The 17,185-nt window shown below is 46.8% G+C and overlaps 30 non-coding genes across 30 annotated transcripts; 20 read left to right on the top strand and 10 right to left on the bottom strand.

The window, feature by feature from the left end:
- Positions 1-443: 443 nt before the first annotated feature.
- Positions 444-562, bottom strand: LOC125570584. Its single transcript, XR_007312910.1, has one exon. It is a non-coding gene; the product is annotated as a 5S ribosomal RNA (ribosomal RNA).
- A 257-nt stretch (positions 563-819) lies between these two features.
- Positions 820-1,012, top strand: LOC125570555. Its single transcript, XR_007312881.1, has one exon. It is a non-coding gene; the product is annotated as a U2 spliceosomal RNA (small nuclear RNA).
- A 193-nt stretch (positions 1,013-1,205) lies between these two features.
- On the top strand, positions 1,206-1,371 carry LOC125571149. Its single transcript, XR_007313461.1, has one exon. It is a non-coding gene; the product is annotated as a U1 spliceosomal RNA (small nuclear RNA).
- A 774-nt stretch (positions 1,372-2,145) lies between these two features.
- Positions 2,146-2,264, bottom strand: LOC125570595. Its single transcript, XR_007312921.1, has one exon. It is a non-coding gene; the product is annotated as a 5S ribosomal RNA (ribosomal RNA).
- A 257-nt stretch (positions 2,265-2,521) lies between these two features.
- Positions 2,522-2,714, top strand: LOC125570556. Its single transcript, XR_007312882.1, has one exon. It is a non-coding gene; the product is annotated as a U2 spliceosomal RNA (small nuclear RNA).
- A 193-nt stretch (positions 2,715-2,907) lies between these two features.
- On the top strand, positions 2,908-3,073 carry LOC125571150. Its single transcript, XR_007313462.1, has one exon. It is a non-coding gene; the product is annotated as a U1 spliceosomal RNA (small nuclear RNA).
- A 774-nt stretch (positions 3,074-3,847) lies between these two features.
- On the bottom strand, positions 3,848-3,966 carry LOC125570608. The gene has a single exon (XR_007312933.1). It is a non-coding gene; the product is annotated as a 5S ribosomal RNA (ribosomal RNA).
- A 257-nt stretch (positions 3,967-4,223) lies between these two features.
- On the top strand, positions 4,224-4,416 carry LOC125570557. Its single transcript, XR_007312883.1, has one exon. It is a non-coding gene; the product is annotated as a U2 spliceosomal RNA (small nuclear RNA).
- A 193-nt stretch (positions 4,417-4,609) lies between these two features.
- LOC125571151 lies at positions 4,610-4,775 on the top strand. Its single transcript, XR_007313463.1, has one exon. It is a non-coding gene; the product is annotated as a U1 spliceosomal RNA (small nuclear RNA).
- Positions 4,776-5,549: 774 nt separating this feature from the next.
- Positions 5,550-5,668, bottom strand: LOC125570619. Its single transcript, XR_007312944.1, has one exon. It is a non-coding gene; the product is annotated as a 5S ribosomal RNA (ribosomal RNA).
- Positions 5,669-5,925: 257 nt separating this feature from the next.
- On the top strand, positions 5,926-6,118 carry LOC125570558. The gene has a single exon (XR_007312884.1). It is a non-coding gene; the product is annotated as a U2 spliceosomal RNA (small nuclear RNA).
- A 193-nt stretch (positions 6,119-6,311) lies between these two features.
- Positions 6,312-6,477, top strand: LOC125571152. The gene has a single exon (XR_007313464.1). It is a non-coding gene; the product is annotated as a U1 spliceosomal RNA (small nuclear RNA).
- A 774-nt stretch (positions 6,478-7,251) lies between these two features.
- Positions 7,252-7,370, bottom strand: LOC125570630. The gene has a single exon (XR_007312955.1). It is a non-coding gene; the product is annotated as a 5S ribosomal RNA (ribosomal RNA).
- Positions 7,371-7,627: 257 nt separating this feature from the next.
- On the top strand, positions 7,628-7,820 carry LOC125570559. Its single transcript, XR_007312885.1, has one exon. It is a non-coding gene; the product is annotated as a U2 spliceosomal RNA (small nuclear RNA).
- A 193-nt stretch (positions 7,821-8,013) lies between these two features.
- On the top strand, positions 8,014-8,179 carry LOC125571153. The gene has a single exon (XR_007313465.1). It is a non-coding gene; the product is annotated as a U1 spliceosomal RNA (small nuclear RNA).
- A 774-nt stretch (positions 8,180-8,953) lies between these two features.
- LOC125570641 lies at positions 8,954-9,072 on the bottom strand. The gene has a single exon (XR_007312966.1). It is a non-coding gene; the product is annotated as a 5S ribosomal RNA (ribosomal RNA).
- Positions 9,073-9,329: 257 nt separating this feature from the next.
- Positions 9,330-9,522, top strand: LOC125570560. The gene has a single exon (XR_007312886.1). It is a non-coding gene; the product is annotated as a U2 spliceosomal RNA (small nuclear RNA).
- A 193-nt stretch (positions 9,523-9,715) lies between these two features.
- On the top strand, positions 9,716-9,881 carry LOC125571155. The gene has a single exon (XR_007313467.1). It is a non-coding gene; the product is annotated as a U1 spliceosomal RNA (small nuclear RNA).
- A 774-nt stretch (positions 9,882-10,655) lies between these two features.
- Positions 10,656-10,774, bottom strand: LOC125570652. Its single transcript, XR_007312977.1, has one exon. It is a non-coding gene; the product is annotated as a 5S ribosomal RNA (ribosomal RNA).
- A 257-nt stretch (positions 10,775-11,031) lies between these two features.
- Positions 11,032-11,224, top strand: LOC125570561. The gene has a single exon (XR_007312887.1). It is a non-coding gene; the product is annotated as a U2 spliceosomal RNA (small nuclear RNA).
- Positions 11,225-11,417: 193 nt separating this feature from the next.
- LOC125571156 lies at positions 11,418-11,583 on the top strand. Its single transcript, XR_007313468.1, has one exon. It is a non-coding gene; the product is annotated as a U1 spliceosomal RNA (small nuclear RNA).
- A 774-nt stretch (positions 11,584-12,357) lies between these two features.
- LOC125570663 lies at positions 12,358-12,476 on the bottom strand. The gene has a single exon (XR_007312988.1). It is a non-coding gene; the product is annotated as a 5S ribosomal RNA (ribosomal RNA).
- A 257-nt stretch (positions 12,477-12,733) lies between these two features.
- On the top strand, positions 12,734-12,926 carry LOC125570562. Its single transcript, XR_007312888.1, has one exon. It is a non-coding gene; the product is annotated as a U2 spliceosomal RNA (small nuclear RNA).
- Positions 12,927-13,119: 193 nt separating this feature from the next.
- On the top strand, positions 13,120-13,285 carry LOC125571157. The gene has a single exon (XR_007313469.1). It is a non-coding gene; the product is annotated as a U1 spliceosomal RNA (small nuclear RNA).
- Positions 13,286-14,059: 774 nt separating this feature from the next.
- On the bottom strand, positions 14,060-14,178 carry LOC125570674. The gene has a single exon (XR_007312999.1). It is a non-coding gene; the product is annotated as a 5S ribosomal RNA (ribosomal RNA).
- Positions 14,179-14,435: 257 nt separating this feature from the next.
- Positions 14,436-14,628, top strand: LOC125570564. Its single transcript, XR_007312890.1, has one exon. It is a non-coding gene; the product is annotated as a U2 spliceosomal RNA (small nuclear RNA).
- A 193-nt stretch (positions 14,629-14,821) lies between these two features.
- LOC125571158 lies at positions 14,822-14,987 on the top strand. The gene has a single exon (XR_007313470.1). It is a non-coding gene; the product is annotated as a U1 spliceosomal RNA (small nuclear RNA).
- A 774-nt stretch (positions 14,988-15,761) lies between these two features.
- On the bottom strand, positions 15,762-15,880 carry LOC125570685. The gene has a single exon (XR_007313010.1). It is a non-coding gene; the product is annotated as a 5S ribosomal RNA (ribosomal RNA).
- Positions 15,881-16,137: 257 nt separating this feature from the next.
- LOC125570565 lies at positions 16,138-16,330 on the top strand. The gene has a single exon (XR_007312891.1). It is a non-coding gene; the product is annotated as a U2 spliceosomal RNA (small nuclear RNA).
- Positions 16,331-16,523: 193 nt separating this feature from the next.
- Positions 16,524-16,689, top strand: LOC125571159. Its single transcript, XR_007313471.1, has one exon. It is a non-coding gene; the product is annotated as a U1 spliceosomal RNA (small nuclear RNA).
- Positions 16,690-17,185: the final 496 nt, after the last annotated feature.

The following is a 17,185-nucleotide window of genomic DNA, read 5'->3' on the forward strand; positions in this document are numbered from 1 at the left end:
TGAGTGAAAACATGATCTCGAAAAGCATTTATTTGGACAAGGTTTACGCTATGAATGGCATCTCAGCTTGTATGAGATGCTAGCTGAGTAATGTTCGTGTTCACTCGCGGTGTAAACGCGCGACCAATGCGATAATACTGCGCACTTTCTCTCATAGTATTTTACTGCATTGAGAGACATTTCCTATGCGAGTACTAACGCTCTTACAGGCTTTCACAATCCACTGATCTGATCGCTTGTAATATTATGACTCTACTTGAATCTGCTGAACGTTTGCGAACGTTTACGACCGCGATTTTGATTACAATACGGTCGCTGAGTATGCCTGAATTGTCTATAGATCGAGTTGAGAACGCATACAACTGAGGGATTTCTTTAGCTTAGACAATGACCAACCTGCACTAACTTTTTCTTTATAGTTTAGAAAAAAAATGAAAAAGAAATGCCTACAGCACGCGGTATTCCCAGGCGGTCACCCATCCAAGTACTAACCGCGCCCAATCGAGCTTAACTTCGGTGATCGGACGAGAACCGGTGTTTTCTCGATGGTATGGCCGTAGACGAAAGATCTCGGTGATATTTTAGACTTTTATAGCGGTGCGGTGAGAACGTACGCACGCACTAGCGCGGTAAAAATGTCTCATTGCACTCGCAAAGACGCTGTATCAAGCGAATACTGCTCGTACGTGATAGCACTACGTTCATGACTGATCATCACATGTGATCTTAGGAGGCAGAAGGGCCTAAAACCGAGTCCGTCACCCACATGGCGGAGGCCTAGAATGATAAACGCTCCCTGTAGTCCGAGCCAGATTCTGCATCGCTTCTCGGCCTTTTGGCTAAGATCAAGTGTAGTATCTGTTCTTATCAGCTTAATATCTGATACGCTGCTCATTGAGTAGCTCATATATTAAACTGATTTTTGGAAACTGGCTGTGGAATAAGCGGCTTGCTGCGTCCCAGCCACGGGTTGTCTCGGTATTGCACTACCTCCGAGTACGGCCCCCTTCCCTTTCGGGAAGACACATTCAAGCAACACCTCGAGCATCATTTACGTGCTGTTCATGCGAGCTATAGCGGGAGAGATCAATAAGAGACAGGATCGTCATTAAGACGACGGGTCATAATCACCGCGATGCACCGTTCCCACATGGAGGATGAAATCAGCCGGGGACAGTCGGTGTACAGGGACGCCAAATAAACTCATACTTACCTGACGCGGGAGGTTTACCGTGATCACCAAGGCGGTCCTCTCAGGGTGAGGCCCTCTCATTGCACTTCGATTGGGTTGACCCCTGCGATTACCCCAAATGTGGGTAACTCGAGCGTATAATTTCTGGTAGTGGGGACCTGCGTTCGCGCTAGTCCCCGAACAATACGAATCAAGTGTAATCACAACACAATCACAACGAGCGACTCGTGAAGCACGGACTTCACACCGCTTGTAATCAGTCAACTATTGTAAAATTTCTAACTTCTAATAGCGAACAACTTGCTCTCACATTACCGTCATGGTGGGCAGAGGCTTTAGTCGTGTTTGGTCTGCATTCTAGCGGTGTTTTTGCGATGAAACGAGCGAAGGTGAGCTGTGTTTTGATCAGTTGTTGCTAACCGGCGATGAAAGTTCAGTGCGACTGTTTCGTCACTAAAATAGAACAGTGGAATACGCGCGCTGCTTTGCAACCTTCGCGCTTTATTATAGTGAGTGAAAACATGATCTCGAAAAGCATTTATTTGGACAAGGTTTACGCTATGAATGGCATCTCAGCTTGTATGAGATGCTAGCTGAGTAATGTTCGTGTTCACTCGCGGTGTAAACGCGCGACCAATGCGATAATACTGCGCACTTTCTCTCATAGTATTTTACTGCATTGAGAGACATTTCCTATGCGAGTACTAACGCTCTTACAGGCTTTCACAATCCACTGATCTGATCGCTTGTAATATTATGACTCTACTTGAATCTGCTGAACGTTTGCGAACGTTTACGACCGCGATTTTGATTACAATACGGTCGCTGAGTATGCCTGAATTGTCTATAGATCGAGTTGAGAACGCATACAACTGAGGGATTTCTTTAGCTTAGACAATGACCAACCTGCACTAACTTTTTCTTTATAGTTTAGAAAAAAAATGAAAAAGAAATGCCTACAGCACGCGGTATTCCCAGGCGGTCACCCATCCAAGTACTAACCGCGCCCAATCGAGCTTAACTTCGGTGATCGGACGAGAACCGGTGTTTTCTCGATGGTATGGCCGTAGACGAAAGATCTCGGTGATATTTTAGACTTTTATAGCGGTGCGGTGAGAACGTACGCACGCACTAGCGCGGTAAAAATGTCTCATTGCACTCGCAAAGACGCTGTATCAAGCGAATACTGCTCGTACGTGATAGCACTACGTTCATGACTGATCATCACATGTGATCTTAGGAGGCAGAAGGGCCTAAAACCGAGTCCGTCACCCACATGGCGGAGGCCTAGAATGATAAACGCTCCCTGTAGTCCGAGCCAGATTCTGCATCGCTTCTCGGCCTTTTGGCTAAGATCAAGTGTAGTATCTGTTCTTATCAGCTTAATATCTGATACGCTGCTCATTGAGTAGCTCATATATTAAACTGATTTTTGGAAACTGGCTGTGGAATAAGCGGCTTGCTGCGTCCCAGCCACGGGTTGTCTCGGTATTGCACTACCTCCGAGTACGGCCCCCTTCCCTTTCGGGAAGACACATTCAAGCAACACCTCGAGCATCATTTACGTGCTGTTCATGCGAGCTATAGCGGGAGAGATCAATAAGAGACAGGATCGTCATTAAGACGACGGGTCATAATCACCGCGATGCACCGTTCCCACATGGAGGATGAAATCAGCCGGGGACAGTCGGTGTACAGGGACGCCAAATAAACTCATACTTACCTGACGCGGGAGGTTTACCGTGATCACCAAGGCGGTCCTCTCAGGGTGAGGCCCTCTCATTGCACTTCGATTGGGTTGACCCCTGCGATTACCCCAAATGTGGGTAACTCGAGCGTATAATTTCTGGTAGTGGGGACCTGCGTTCGCGCTAGTCCCCGAACAATACGAATCAAGTGTAATCACAACACAATCACAACGAGCGACTCGTGAAGCACGGACTTCACACCGCTTGTAATCAGTCAACTATTGTAAAATTTCTAACTTCTAATAGCGAACAACTTGCTCTCACATTACCGTCATGGTGGGCAGAGGCTTTAGTCGTGTTTGGTCTGCATTCTAGCGGTGTTTTTGCGATGAAACGAGCGAAGGTGAGCTGTGTTTTGATCAGTTGTTGCTAACCGGCGATGAAAGTTCAGTGCGACTGTTTCGTCACTAAAATAGAACAGTGGAATACGCGCGCTGCTTTGCAACCTTCGCGCTTTATTATAGTGAGTGAAAACATGATCTCGAAAAGCATTTATTTGGACAAGGTTTACGCTATGAATGGCATCTCAGCTTGTATGAGATGCTAGCTGAGTAATGTTCGTGTTCACTCGCGGTGTAAACGCGCGACCAATGCGATAATACTGCGCACTTTCTCTCATAGTATTTTACTGCATTGAGAGACATTTCCTATGCGAGTACTAACGCTCTTACAGGCTTTCACAATCCACTGATCTGATCGCTTGTAATATTATGACTCTACTTGAATCTGCTGAACGTTTGCGAACGTTTACGACCGCGATTTTGATTACAATACGGTCGCTGAGTATGCCTGAATTGTCTATAGATCGAGTTGAGAACGCATACAACTGAGGGATTTCTTTAGCTTAGACAATGACCAACCTGCACTAACTTTTTCTTTATAGTTTAGAAAAAAAATGAAAAAGAAATGCCTACAGCACGCGGTATTCCCAGGCGGTCACCCATCCAAGTACTAACCGCGCCCAATCGAGCTTAACTTCGGTGATCGGACGAGAACCGGTGTTTTCTCGATGGTATGGCCGTAGACGAAAGATCTCGGTGATATTTTAGACTTTTATAGCGGTGCGGTGAGAACGTACGCACGCACTAGCGCGGTAAAAATGTCTCATTGCACTCGCAAAGACGCTGTATCAAGCGAATACTGCTCGTACGTGATAGCACTACGTTCATGACTGATCATCACATGTGATCTTAGGAGGCAGAAGGGCCTAAAACCGAGTCCGTCACCCACATGGCGGAGGCCTAGAATGATAAACGCTCCCTGTAGTCCGAGCCAGATTCTGCATCGCTTCTCGGCCTTTTGGCTAAGATCAAGTGTAGTATCTGTTCTTATCAGCTTAATATCTGATACGCTGCTCATTGAGTAGCTCATATATTAAACTGATTTTTGGAAACTGGCTGTGGAATAAGCGGCTTGCTGCGTCCCAGCCACGGGTTGTCTCGGTATTGCACTACCTCCGAGTACGGCCCCCTTCCCTTTCGGGAAGACACATTCAAGCAACACCTCGAGCATCATTTACGTGCTGTTCATGCGAGCTATAGCGGGAGAGATCAATAAGAGACAGGATCGTCATTAAGACGACGGGTCATAATCACCGCGATGCACCGTTCCCACATGGAGGATGAAATCAGCCGGGGACAGTCGGTGTACAGGGACGCCAAATAAACTCATACTTACCTGACGCGGGAGGTTTACCGTGATCACCAAGGCGGTCCTCTCAGGGTGAGGCCCTCTCATTGCACTTCGATTGGGTTGACCCCTGCGATTACCCCAAATGTGGGTAACTCGAGCGTATAATTTCTGGTAGTGGGGACCTGCGTTCGCGCTAGTCCCCGAACAATACGAATCAAGTGTAATCACAACACAATCACAACGAGCGACTCGTGAAGCACGGACTTCACACCGCTTGTAATCAGTCAACTATTGTAAAATTTCTAACTTCTAATAGCGAACAACTTGCTCTCACATTACCGTCATGGTGGGCAGAGGCTTTAGTCGTGTTTGGTCTGCATTCTAGCGGTGTTTTTGCGATGAAACGAGCGAAGGTGAGCTGTGTTTTGATCAGTTGTTGCTAACCGGCGATGAAAGTTCAGTGCGACTGTTTCGTCACTAAAATAGAACAGTGGAATACGCGCGCTGCTTTGCAACCTTCGCGCTTTATTATAGTGAGTGAAAACATGATCTCGAAAAGCATTTATTTGGACAAGGTTTACGCTATGAATGGCATCTCAGCTTGTATGAGATGCTAGCTGAGTAATGTTCGTGTTCACTCGCGGTGTAAACGCGCGACCAATGCGATAATACTGCGCACTTTCTCTCATAGTATTTTACTGCATTGAGAGACATTTCCTATGCGAGTACTAACGCTCTTACAGGCTTTCACAATCCACTGATCTGATCGCTTGTAATATTATGACTCTACTTGAATCTGCTGAACGTTTGCGAACGTTTACGACCGCGATTTTGATTACAATACGGTCGCTGAGTATGCCTGAATTGTCTATAGATCGAGTTGAGAACGCATACAACTGAGGGATTTCTTTAGCTTAGACAATGACCAACCTGCACTAACTTTTTCTTTATAGTTTAGAAAAAAAATGAAAAAGAAATGCCTACAGCACGCGGTATTCCCAGGCGGTCACCCATCCAAGTACTAACCGCGCCCAATCGAGCTTAACTTCGGTGATCGGACGAGAACCGGTGTTTTCTCGATGGTATGGCCGTAGACGAAAGATCTCGGTGATATTTTAGACTTTTATAGCGGTGCGGTGAGAACGTACGCACGCACTAGCGCGGTAAAAATGTCTCATTGCACTCGCAAAGACGCTGTATCAAGCGAATACTGCTCGTACGTGATAGCACTACGTTCATGACTGATCATCACATGTGATCTTAGGAGGCAGAAGGGCCTAAAACCGAGTCCGTCACCCACATGGCGGAGGCCTAGAATGATAAACGCTCCCTGTAGTCCGAGCCAGATTCTGCATCGCTTCTCGGCCTTTTGGCTAAGATCAAGTGTAGTATCTGTTCTTATCAGCTTAATATCTGATACGCTGCTCATTGAGTAGCTCATATATTAAACTGATTTTTGGAAACTGGCTGTGGAATAAGCGGCTTGCTGCGTCCCAGCCACGGGTTGTCTCGGTATTGCACTACCTCCGAGTACGGCCCCCTTCCCTTTCGGGAAGACACATTCAAGCAACACCTCGAGCATCATTTACGTGCTGTTCATGCGAGCTATAGCGGGAGAGATCAATAAGAGACAGGATCGTCATTAAGACGACGGGTCATAATCACCGCGATGCACCGTTCCCACATGGAGGATGAAATCAGCCGGGGACAGTCGGTGTACAGGGACGCCAAATAAACTCATACTTACCTGACGCGGGAGGTTTACCGTGATCACCAAGGCGGTCCTCTCAGGGTGAGGCCCTCTCATTGCACTTCGATTGGGTTGACCCCTGCGATTACCCCAAATGTGGGTAACTCGAGCGTATAATTTCTGGTAGTGGGGACCTGCGTTCGCGCTAGTCCCCGAACAATACGAATCAAGTGTAATCACAACACAATCACAACGAGCGACTCGTGAAGCACGGACTTCACACCGCTTGTAATCAGTCAACTATTGTAAAATTTCTAACTTCTAATAGCGAACAACTTGCTCTCACATTACCGTCATGGTGGGCAGAGGCTTTAGTCGTGTTTGGTCTGCATTCTAGCGGTGTTTTTGCGATGAAACGAGCGAAGGTGAGCTGTGTTTTGATCAGTTGTTGCTAACCGGCGATGAAAGTTCAGTGCGACTGTTTCGTCACTAAAATAGAACAGTGGAATACGCGCGCTGCTTTGCAACCTTCGCGCTTTATTATAGTGAGTGAAAACATGATCTCGAAAAGCATTTATTTGGACAAGGTTTACGCTATGAATGGCATCTCAGCTTGTATGAGATGCTAGCTGAGTAATGTTCGTGTTCACTCGCGGTGTAAACGCGCGACCAATGCGATAATACTGCGCACTTTCTCTCATAGTATTTTACTGCATTGAGAGACATTTCCTATGCGAGTACTAACGCTCTTACAGGCTTTCACAATCCACTGATCTGATCGCTTGTAATATTATGACTCTACTTGAATCTGCTGAACGTTTGCGAACGTTTACGACCGCGATTTTGATTACAATACGGTCGCTGAGTATGCCTGAATTGTCTATAGATCGAGTTGAGAACGCATACAACTGAGGGATTTCTTTAGCTTAGACAATGACCAGCCTGCACTAACTTTTTCTTTATAGTTTAGAAAAAAAATGAAAAAGAAATGCCTACAGCACGCGGTATTCCCAGGCGGTCACCCATCCAAGTACTAACCGCGCCCAATCGAGCTTAACTTCGGTGATCGGACGAGAACCGGTGTTTTCTCGATGGTATGGCCGTAGACGAAAGATCTCGGTGATATTTTAGACTTTTATAGCGGTGCGGTGAGAACGTACGCACGCACTAGCGCGGTAAAAATGTCTCATTGCACTCGCAAAGACGCTGTATCAAGCGAATACTGCTCGTACGTGATAGCACTACGTTCATGACTGATCATCACATGTGATCTTAGGAGGCAGAAGGGCCTAAAACCGAGTCCGTCACCCACATGGCGGAGGCCTAGAATGATAAACGCTCCCTGTAGTCCGAGCCAGATTCTGCATCGCTTCTCGGCCTTTTGGCTAAGATCAAGTGTAGTATCTGTTCTTATCAGCTTAATATCTGATACGCTGCTCATTGAGTAGCTCATATATTAAACTGATTTTTGGAAACTGGCTGTGGAATAAGCGGCTTGCTGCGTCCCAGCCACGGGTTGTCTCGGTATTGCACTACCTCCGAGTACGGCCCCCTTCCCTTTCGGGAAGACACATTCAAGCAACACCTCGAGCATCATTTACGTGCTGTTCATGCGAGCTATAGCGGGAGAGATCAATAAGAGACAGGATCGTCATTAAGACGACGGGTCATAATCACCGCGATGCACCGTTCCCACATGGAGGATGAAATCAGCCGGGGACAGTCGGTGTACAGGGACGCCAAATAAACTCATACTTACCTGACGCGGGAGGTTTACCGTGATCACCAAGGCGGTCCTCTCAGGGTGAGGCCCTCTCATTGCACTTCGATTGGGTTGACCCCTGCGATTACCCCAAATGTGGGTAACTCGAGCGTATAATTTCTGGTAGTGGGGACCTGCGTTCGCGCTAGTCCCCGAACAATACGAATCAAGTGTAATCACAACACAATCACAACGAGCGACTCGTGAAGCACGGACTTCACACCGCTTGTAATCAGTCAACTATTGTAAAATTTCTAACTTCTAATAGCGAACAACTTGCTCTCACATTACCGTCATGGTGGGCAGAGGCTTTAGTCGTGTTTGGTCTGCATTCTAGCGGTGTTTTTGCGATGAAACGAGCGAAGGTGAGCTGTGTTTTGATCAGTTGTTGCTAACCGGCGATGAAAGTTCAGTGCGACTGTTTCGTCACTAAAATAGAACAGTGGAATACGCGCGCTGCTTTGCAACCTTCGCGCTTTATTATAGTGAGTGAAAACATGATCTCGAAAAGCATTTATTTGGACAAGGTTTACGCTATGAATGGCATCTCAGCTTGTATGAGATGCTAGCTGAGTAATGTTCGTGTTCACTCGCGGTGTAAACGCGCGACCAATGCGATAATACTGCGCACTTTCTCTCATAGTATTTTACTGCATTGAGAGACATTTCCTATGCGAGTACTAACGCTCTTACAGGCTTTCACAATCCACTGATCTGATCGCTTGTAATATTATGACTCTACTTGAATCTGCTGAACGTTTGCGAACGTTTACGACCGCGATTTTGATTACAATACGGTCGCTGAGTATGCCTGAATTGTCTATAGATCGAGTTGAGAACGCATACAACTGAGGGATTTCTTTAGCTTAGACAATGACCAACCTGCACTAACTTTTTCTTTATAGTTTAGAAAAAAAATGAAAAAGAAATGCCTACAGCACGCGGTATTCCCAGGCGGTCACCCATCCAAGTACTAACCGCGCCCAATCGAGCTTAACTTCGGTGATCGGACGAGAACCGGTGTTTTCTCGATGGTATGGCCGTAGACGAAAGATCTCGGTGATATTTTAGACTTTTATAGCGGTGCGGTGAGAACGTACGCACGCACTAGCGCGGTAAAAATGTCTCATTGCACTCGCAAAGACGCTGTATCAAGCGAATACTGCTCGTACGTGATAGCACTACGTTCATGACTGATCATCACATGTGATCTTAGGAGGCAGAAGGGCCTAAAACCGAGTCCGTCACCCACATGGCGGAGGCCTAGAATGATAAACGCTCCCTGTAGTCCGAGCCAGATTCTGCATCGCTTCTCGGCCTTTTGGCTAAGATCAAGTGTAGTATCTGTTCTTATCAGCTTAATATCTGATACGCTGCTCATTGAGTAGCTCATATATTAAACTGATTTTTGGAAACTGGCTGTGGAATAAGCGGCTTGCTGCGTCCCAGCCACGGGTTGTCTCGGTATTGCACTACCTCCGAGTACGGCCCCCTTCCCTTTCGGGAAGACACATTCAAGCAACACCTCGAGCATCATTTACGTGCTGTTCATGCGAGCTATAGCGGGAGAGATCAATAAGAGACAGGATCGTCATTAAGACGACGGGTCATAATCACCGCGATGCACCGTTCCCACATGGAGGATGAAATCAGCCGGGGACAGTCGGTGTACAGGGACGCCAAATAAACTCATACTTACCTGACGCGGGAGGTTTACCGTGATCACCAAGGCGGTCCTCTCAGGGTGAGGCCCTCTCATTGCACTTCGATTGGGTTGACCCCTGCGATTACCCCAAATGTGGGTAACTCGAGCGTATAATTTCTGGTAGTGGGGACCTGCGTTCGCGCTAGTCCCCGAACAATACGAATCAAGTGTAATCACAACACAATCACAACGAGCGACTCGTGAAGCACGGACTTCACACCGCTTGTAATCAGTCAACTATTGTAAAATTTCTAACTTCTAATAGCGAACAACTTGCTCTCACATTACCGTCATGGTGGGCAGAGGCTTTAGTCGTGTTTGGTCTGCATTCTAGCGGTGTTTTTGCGATGAAACGAGCGAAGGTGAGCTGTGTTTTGATCAGTTGTTGCTAACCGGCGATGAAAGTTCAGTGCGACTGTTTCGTCACTAAAATAGAACAGTGGAATACGCGCGCTGCTTTGCAACCTTCGCGCTTTATTATAGTGAGTGAAAACATGATCTCGAAAAGCATTTATTTGGACAAGGTTTACGCTATGAATGGCATCTCAGCTTGTATGAGATGCTAGCTGAGTAATGTTCGTGTTCACTCGCGGTGTAAACGCGCGACCAATGCGATAATACTGCGCACTTTCTCTCATAGTATTTTACTGCATTGAGAGACATTTCCTATGCGAGTACTAACGCTCTTACAGGCTTTCACAATCCACTGATCTGATCGCTTGTAATATTATGACTCTACTTGAATCTGCTGAACGTTTGCGAACGTTTACGACCGCGATTTTGATTACAATACGGTCGCTGAGTATGCCTGAATTGTCTATAGATCGAGTTGAGAACGCATACAACTGAGGGATTTCTTTAGCTTAGACAATGACCAACCTGCACTAACTTTTTCTTTATAGTTTAGAAAAAAAATGAAAAAGAAATGCCTACAGCACGCGGTATTCCCAGGCGGTCACCCATCCAAGTACTAACCGCGCCCAATCGAGCTTAACTTCGGTGATCGGACGAGAACCGGTGTTTTCTCGATGGTATGGCCGTAGACGAAAGATCTCGGTGATATTTTAGACTTTTATAGCGGTGCGGTGAGAACGTACGCACGCACTAGCGCGGTAAAAATGTCTCATTGCACTCGCAAAGACGCTGTATCAAGCGAATACTGCTCGTACGTGATAGCACTACGTTCATGACTGATCATCACATGTGATCTTAGGAGGCAGAAGGGCCTAAAACCGAGTCCGTCACCCACATGGCGGAGGCCTAGAATGATAAACGCTCCCTGTAGTCCGAGCCAGATTCTGCATCGCTTCTCGGCCTTTTGGCTAAGATCAAGTGTAGTATCTGTTCTTATCAGCTTAATATCTGATACGCTGCTCATTGAGTAGCTCATATATTAAACTGATTTTTGGAAACTGGCTGTGGAATAAGCGGCTTGCTGCGTCCCAGCCACGGGTTGTCTCGGTATTGCACTACCTCCGAGTACGGCCCCCTTCCCTTTCGGGAAGACACATTCAAGCAACACCTCGAGCATCATTTACGTGCTGTTCATGCGAGCTATAGCGGGAGAGATCAATAAGAGACAGGATCGTCATTAAGACGACGGGTCATAATCACCGCGATGCACCGTTCCCACATGGAGGATGAAATCAGCCGGGGACAGTCGGTGTACAGGGACGCCAAATAAACTCATACTTACCTGACGCGGGAGGTTTACCGTGATCACCAAGGCGGTCCTCTCAGGGTGAGGCCCTCTCATTGCACTTCGATTGGGTTGACCCCTGCGATTACCCCAAATGTGGGTAACTCGAGCGTATAATTTCTGGTAGTGGGGACCTGCGTTCGCGCTAGTCCCCGAACAATACGAATCAAGTGTAATCACAACACAATCACAACGAGCGACTCGTGAAGCACGGACTTCACACCGCTTGTAATCAGTCAACTATTGTAAAATTTCTAACTTCTAATAGCGAACAACTTGCTCTCACATTACCGTCATGGTGGGCAGAGGCTTTAGTCGTGTTTGGTCTGCATTCTAGCGGTGTTTTTGCGATGAAACGAGCGAAGGTGAGCTGTGTTTTGATCAGTTGTTGCTAACCGGCGATGAAAGTTCAGTGCGACTGTTTCGTCACTAAAATAGAACAGTGGAATACGCGCGCTGCTTTGCAACCTTCGCGCTTTATTATAGTGAGTGAAAACATGATCTCGAAAAGCATTTATTTGGACAAGGTTTACGCTATGAATGGCATCTCAGCTTGTATGAGATGCTAGCTGAGTAATGTTCGTGTTCACTCGCGGTGTAAACGCGCGACCAATGCGATAATACTGCGCACTTTCTCTCATAGTATTTTACTGCATTGAGAGACATTTCCTATGCGAGTACTAACGCTCTTACAGGCTTTCACAATCCACTGATCTGATCGCTTGTAATATTATGACTCTACTTGAATCTGCTGAACGTTTGCGAACGTTTACGACCGCGATTTTGATTACAATACGGTCGCTGAGTATGCCTGAATTGTCTATAGATCGAGTTGAGAACGCATACAACTGAGGGATTTCTTTAGCTTAGACAATGACCAACCTGCACTAACTTTTTCTTTATAGTTTAGAAAAAAAATGAAAAAGAAATGCCTACAGCACGCGGTATTCCCAGGCGGTCACCCATCCAAGTACTAACCGCGCCCAATCGAGCTTAACTTCGGTGATCGGACGAGAACCGGTGTTTTCTCGATGGTATGGCCGTAGACGAAAGATCTCGGTGATATTTTAGACTTTTATAGCGGTGCGGTGAGAACGTACGCACGCACTAGCGCGGTAAAAATGTCTCATTGCACTCGCAAAGACGCTGTATCAAGCGAATACTGCTCGTACGTGATAGCACTACGTTCATGACTGATCATCACATGTGATCTTAGGAGGCAGAAGGGCCTAAAACCGAGTCCGTCACCCACATGGCGGAGGCCTAGAATGATAAACGCTCCCTGTAGTCCGAGCCAGATTCTGCATCGCTTCTCGGCCTTTTGGCTAAGATCAAGTGTAGTATCTGTTCTTATCAGCTTAATATCTGATACGCTGCTCATTGAGTAGCTCATATATTAAACTGATTTTTGGAAACTGGCTGTGGAATAAGCGGCTTGCTGCGTCCCAGCCACGGGTTGTCTCGGTATTGCACTACCTCCGAGTACGGCCCCCTTCCCTTTCGGGAAGACACATTCAAGCAACACCTCGAGCATCATTTACGTGCTGTTCATGCGAGCTATAGCGGGAGAGATCAATAAGAGACAGGATCGTCATTAAGACGACGGGTCATAATCACCGCGATGCACCGTTCCCACATGGAGGATGAAATCAGCCGGGGACAGTCGGTGTACAGGGACGCCAAATAAACTCATACTTACCTGACGCGGGAGGTTTACCGTGATCACCAAGGCGGTCCTCTCAGGGTGAGGCCCTCTCATTGCACTTCGATTGGGTTGACCCCTGCGATTACCCCAAATGTGGGTAACTCGAGCGTATAATTTCTGGTAGTGGGGACCTGCGTTCGCGCTAGTCCCCGAACAATACGAATCAAGTGTAATCACAACACAATCACAACGAGCGACTCGTGAAGCACGGACTTCACACCGCTTGTAATCAGTCAACTATTGTAAAATTTCTAACTTCTAATAGCGAACAACTTGCTCTCACATTACCGTCATGGTGGGCAGAGGCTTTAGTCGTGTTTGGTCTGCATTCTAGCGGTGTTTTTGCGATGAAACGAGCGAAGGTGAGCTGTGTTTTGATCAGTTGTTGCTAACCGGCGATGAAAGTTCAGTGCGACTGTTTCGTCACTAAAATAGAACAGTGGAATACGCGCGCTGCTTTGCAACCTTCGCGCTTTATTATAGTGAGTGAAAACATGATCTCGAAAAGCATTTATTTGGACAAGGTTTACGCTATGAATGGCATCTCAGCTTGTATGAGATGCTAGCTGAGTAATGTTCGTGTTCACTCGCGGTGTAAACGCGCGACCAATGCGATAATACTGCGCACTTTCTCTCATAGTATTTTACTGCATTGAGAGACATTTCCTATGCGAGTACTAACGCTCTTACAGGCTTTCACAATCCACTGATCTGATCGCTTGTAATATTATGACTCTACTTGAATCTGCTGAACGTTTGCGAACGTTTACGACCGCGATTTTGATTACAATACGGTCGCTGAGTATGCCTGAATTGTCTATAGATCGAGTTGAGAACGCATACAACTGAGGGATTTCTTTAGCTTAGACAATGACCAACCTGCACTAACTTTTTCTTTATAGTTTAGAAAAAAAATGAAAAAGAAATGCCTACAGCACGCGGTATTCCCAGGCGGTCACCCATCCAAGTACTAACCGCGCCCAATCGAGCTTAACTTCGGTGATCGGACGAGAACCGGTGTTTTCTCGATGGTATGGCCGTAGACGAAAGATCTCGGTGATATTTTAGACTTTTATAGCGGTGCGGTGAGAACGTACGCACGCACTAGCGCGGTAAAAATGTCTCATTGCACTCGCAAAGACGCTGTATCAAGCGAATACTGCTCGTACGTGATAGCACTACGTTCATGACTGATCATCACATGTGATCTTAGGAGGCAGAAGGGCCTAAAACCGAGTCCGTCACCCACATGGCGGAGGCCTAGAATGATAAACGCTCCCTGTAGTCCGAGCCAGATTCTGCATCGCTTCTCGGCCTTTTGGCTAAGATCAAGTGTAGTATCTGTTCTTATCAGCTTAATATCTGATACGCTGCTCATTGAGTAGCTCATATATTAAACTGATTTTTGGAAACTGGCTGTGGAATAAGCGGCTTGCTGCGTCCCAGCCACGGGTTGTCTCGGTATTGCACTACCTCCGAGTACGGCCCCCTTCCCTTTCGGGAAGACACATTCAAGCAACACCTCGAGCATCATTTACGTGCTGTTCATGCGAGCTATAGCGGGAGAGATCAATAAGAGACAGGATCGTCATTAAGACGACGGGTCATAATCACCGCGATGCACCGTTCCCACATGGAGGATGAAATCAGCCGGGGACAGTCGGTGTACAGGGACGCCAAATAAACTCATACTTACCTGACGCGGGAGGTTTACCGTGATCACCAAGGCGGTCCTCTCAGGGTGAGGCCCTCTCATTGCACTTCGATTGGGTTGACCCCTGCGATTACCCCAAATGTGGGTAACTCGAGCGTATAATTTCTGGTAGTGGGGACCTGCGTTCGCGCTAGTCCCCGAACAATACGAATCAAGTGTAATCACAACACAATCACAACGAGCGACTCGTGAAGCACGGACTTCACACCGCTTGTAATCAGTCAACTATTGTAAAATTTCTAACTTCTAATAGCGAACAACTTGCTCTCACATTACCGTCATGGTGGGCAGAGGCTTTAGTCGTGTTTGGTCTGCATTCTAGCGGTGTTTTTGCGATGAAACGAGCGAAGGTGAGCTGTGTTTTGATCAGTTGTTGCTAACCGGCGATGAAAGTTCAGTGCGACTGTTTCGTCACTAAAATAGAACAGTGGAATACGCGCGCTGCTTTGCAACCTTCGCGCTTTATTATAGTGAGTGAAAACATGATCTCGAAAAGCATTTATTTGGACAAGGTTTACGCTATGAATGGCATCTCAGCTTGTATGAGATGCTAGCTGAGTAATGTTCGTGTTCACTCGCGGTGTAAACGCGCGACCAATGCGATAATACTGCGCACTTTCTCTCATAGTATTTTACTGCATTGAGAGACATTTCCTATGCGAGTACTAACGCTCTTACAGGCTTTCACAATCCACTGATCTGATCGCTTGTAATATTATGACTCTACTTGAATCTGCTGAACGTTTGCGAACGTTTACGACCGCGATTTTGATTACAATACGGTCGCTGAGTATGCCTGAATTGTCTATAGATCGAGTTGAGAACGCATACAACTGAGGGATTTCTTTAGCTTAGACAATGACCAACCTGCACTAACTTTTTCTTTATAGTTTAGAAAAAAAATGAAAAAGAAATGCCTACAGCACGCGGTATTCCCAGGCGGTCACCCATCCAAGTACTAACCGCGCCCAATCGAGCTTAACTTCGGTGATCGGACGAGAACCGGTGTTTTCTCGATGGTATGGCCGTAGACGAAAGATCTCGGTGATATTTTAGACTTTTATAGCGGTGCGGTGAGAACGTACGCACGCACTAGCGCGGTAAAAATGTCTCATTGCACTCGCAAAGACGCTGTATCAAGCGAATACTGCTCGTACGTGATAGCACTACGTTCATGACTGATCATCACATGTGATCTTAGGAGGCAGAAGGGCCTAAAACCGAGTCCGTCACCCACATGGCGGAGGCCTAGAATGATAAACGCTCCCTGTAGTCCGAGCCAGATTCTGCATCGCTTCTCGGCCTTTTGGCTAAGATCAAGTGTAGTATCTGTTCTTATCAGCTTAATATCTGATACGCTGCTCATTGAGTAGCTCATATATTAAACTGATTTTTGGAAACTGGCTGTGGAATAAGCGGCTTGCTGCGTCCCAGCCACGGGTTGTCTCGGTATTGCACTACCTCCGAGTACGGCCCCCTTCCCTTTCGGGAAGACACATTCAAGCAACACCTCGAGCATCATTTACGTGCTGTTCATGCGAGCTATAGCGGGAGAGATCAATAAGAGACAGGATCGTCATTAAGACGACGGGTCATAATCACCGCGATGCACCGTTCCCACATGGAGGATGAAATCAGCCGGGGACAGTCGGTGTACAGGGACGCCAAATAAACTCATACTTACCTGACGCGGGAGGTTTACCGTGATCACCAAGGCGGTCCTCTCAGGGTGAGGCCCTCTCATTGCACTTCGATTGGGTTGACCCCTGCGATTACCCCAAATGTGGGTAACTCGAGCGTATAATTTCTGGTAGTGGGGACCTGCGTTCGCGCTAGTCCCCGAACAATACGAATCAAGTGTAATCACAACACAATCACAACGAGCGACTCGTGAAGCACGGACTTCACACCGCTTGTAATCAGTCAACTATTGTAAAATTTCTAACTTCTAATAGCGAACAACTTGCTCTCACATTACCGTCATGGTGGGCAGAGGCTTTAGTCGTGTTTGGTCTGCATTCTAGCGGTGTTTTTGCGATGAAACGAGCGAAGGTGAGCTGTGTTTTGATCAGTTGTTGCTAACCGGCGATGAAAGTTCAGTGCGACTGTTTCGTCACTAAAATAGAACAGTGGAATACGCGCGCTGCTTTGCAACCTTCGCGCTTTATTATAGTGAGTGAAAACATGATCTCGAAAAGCATTTATTTGGACAAGGTTTACGCTATGAATGGCATCTCAGCTTGTATGAGATGCTAGCTGAGTAATGTTCGTGTTCACTCGCGGTGTAAACGCGCGACCAATGCGATAATACTGCGCACTTTCTCTCATAGTATTTTAC

The sequence above is a fragment of the Nematostella vectensis genome, chromosome 8 (genome assembly GCF_932526225.1).
Source record: "Nematostella vectensis chromosome 8, jaNemVect1.1, whole genome shotgun sequence".
NCBI lineage: Eukaryota > Metazoa > Cnidaria > Anthozoa > Actiniaria > Edwardsiidae > Nematostella > Nematostella vectensis.